This window comes from Lolium perenne, chromosome 7 (assembly GCF_019359855.2).
Source record: "Lolium perenne isolate Kyuss_39 chromosome 7, Kyuss_2.0, whole genome shotgun sequence".
Classification (NCBI taxonomy): domain Eukaryota; kingdom Viridiplantae; phylum Streptophyta; class Magnoliopsida; order Poales; family Poaceae; genus Lolium; species Lolium perenne.
This window is the reverse complement of record NC_067250.2, coordinates 171184999-171187615: the sequence shown is the minus strand read 5'-3', so window position 1 is coordinate 171187615 and position 2617 is coordinate 171184999. Positions and strand designations below refer to the sequence as shown.

Here is a 2617-nt window from a genome sequence, read left to right as displayed (position 1 = left end):
TCTTATTAAAACTTTGAATGGCAAAACATGTGAGGGTAGATGGCTATATTTGGATGAAATCTAAGATAATTTCAATGGTATGGAAATCTATAACATGTGTAATAGTAATTTGAGACAGAGGGAAAAATAAAATGATATTCTACATGGAGGTAAATGACTCTAAGGTATGTGTGAACTCGTTGCAACGCACGGGCATATTTCCTATCTATACCTAATAATAAAAGCAAAAGGGGTTCTTGTTGGTCCGTTTTTTGTTGCCCCTGATTTTCGGCTAAATTACAGCAATCTGCCACCCCGAAGTGAAAAACGATTCGTTTCGTACGCGTCCTCACGCCTGGCCGTTATCCGCCCGAAGTGGGCCATTAACTTCCCCGAACGCAGCCCAGCCCATCCACTTGCACATCGTGTTCTAGCTCCCTGTCCACGCTGTCCCGGATGGCCCATCGCTTTGCTTGCCAAATTCATCCCGACATAAGGAGATTTCCAAGAAACGACTCGATCGCCCTCGCGTCTCCGGTACGAACACTGCTCAAACACGGGCTGTGCTCGACCGCTCCAACAGGACTGTGCTCGACCATGCGTCGTCATAAAAAGAATGCCAGCGGTCCAGCCCCTCAACCGAAATCGAAACCTCAGCTCGAAATCCTGCCGGGGTTGCTGAATTGTTGTTTGAGATTCTCTGTTTTTCGGCCAGATTACTGGGGATTTAGAACTTGGAGTAATCGAAATCGAAGCTCGAAGTCCCGCCGGAATTGCTGAATTGCGGTTTGAAGTTCTCTATTTTCCGACTAGATTACTGAGGATTTAGAACTCGGAATTTACTGGCCATGGCCGCCGCCGCAACTCCGCCTAAGACGGCGCTCCCCGCGTTGGATGGCTTTGGTGACGAAGACGTTGCGGAGGAGGAGGAGCAGTGCTGCACTCCTGCGACGCCCACTCACGCATGGTGGCCTTCCCGAGCGGCGCCCACGCCTTCTGCCTCCACGGAAGCTCACGCCGCTCATTGGCGAACTACTGCTCTCTGACAAACCAATGAATCGGAGATAGTTTGGTCTACAACGGCGATGTCAGGCCTTGGTTCATGGAGTCCATCGTGACCCAGCCAGATTCTCCTGTTCTACAGTAGTGGTCTTCAGTCATCCTAATGAAATTTCTAGGATTAGCGTGTATTGAGATGCACGGAAGCACGACAAGTTGCCACAAAGAGGCAACAAGCACTGTGACAGACAACGCAAAGCAAAGAAATCACCCTACGTTTTTTAAAGAAATTTTAGTACAGTCGGTCTCGACACTGGCTTGATCGGAAAACATTTACGCACCTTGCAAATAGGCTATCGAGTGACATGAGTTGTGATCAAAAGCGCTTACAATACTCTTGTACAACTGCAACTTATAAATCCCAAATAAATGAATATATGCAGGAACAATGCTACTGCACTTCTAAAAACAAAGCATAACAATTCCAAGTACAATTAGTTTCAGAAAGTCACATAGACCGTGTATCATAAGTTCATAGCACCATGTATGCGAGTGGAGCGAGAAACCGGGGGACAATATCACGACGTCAACGCTTCAGCAGATGGTTTCTCCTTATGGCAAAGTAAGAAGATCATGCGTATTCAAAACAAAAACAAATTGTAAAGCACAGTTGAAAAAGGCAAACCATGCATTTTCACTTACAATATTTGCTTGTAGGAGCAAACAGAGCTTGGCTCTGGTGGTTAGGTCCCTTGTGGTGGAACCAGCCCACTCAGGTTCAAGTCCTAGACTTGACATGGGTGTTTGCATTTACCTGGATTTATTCCAGGATTTAACCGGCGCTATGCTTTCAGTGGTAGGTGACGTGCCCGTCAACAGCGAGGCGCCAGTGGTGACTTCGTCAACCTCAAGATATGCCGGCTCAGTCCCTCGGAGGTGCTCATAGGGGTAGGGTGTGCGTGCGTGCGTTCATAGGGGTGTTTGTACGTGCGTGTTTGTGAGCGTCTGCGTTGTACTGTGTTCTCAAAAAAAAAATTTGCTTGTAGGCGATTGTGAAGGCGAGAATAATTTTTTCATGATTGACTCAACTTGAGGCAACACAAAAGCACGTCAAGGAGACCTTCGATGGAAACCGCTCTACCGGCTTCCATGGAAATCCGTCCGCACATGATCCAATCGTGTCGGCAAGGATGATGACTGATGTGTTAAATGCTGCAGCAAACAATGATTAGGTGAAATGGTTCGCCGTCAATATGTGCGGTGAAACAATTTGCCACAAAGAGAACAATACGATGACCCCGACGGCGAGATCACGACCACCTTCTCATAGCAAGATACATGGGAAGAGCAACACATATGGAAATCTCGCTTACAGTTCGGACTAGACAATGGTGGGTAGGCATGCGATGACTATGGGCTCATCTTGGACGAAGCAACCGACTTTATAAAATCTAGGGTGCATGTAGGCGCCTATGCCGATATCACGATGGAAGAACTGGCCGACGCCATGGACGCGAAGGTCACACCGCGAGGACCAGAGGAAAAACCTGCTAATGTATAAGCTTAACAATGGAGACGAGTGACGACGGAAGCACAAATCAGCCCGTAGCAACGCACGGGCAATTTGTCCTAGTTAATA

At 47.5% G+C, this 2617-nt stretch overlaps 1 long non-coding RNA gene across 1 annotated transcript; it reads left to right on the top strand.

The window, feature by feature from the left end:
- Positions 1 to 1696: 1696 nt before the first annotated feature.
- LOC139833234 (uncharacterized) lies at positions 1697 to 2051 on the top strand. Its single transcript, XR_011748613.1, has 2 exons — positions 1697 to 1754; positions 1833 to 2051. It is a non-coding gene; the product is annotated as an uncharacterized lncRNA (long non-coding RNA).
- Positions 2052 to 2617: the final 566 nt, after the last annotated feature.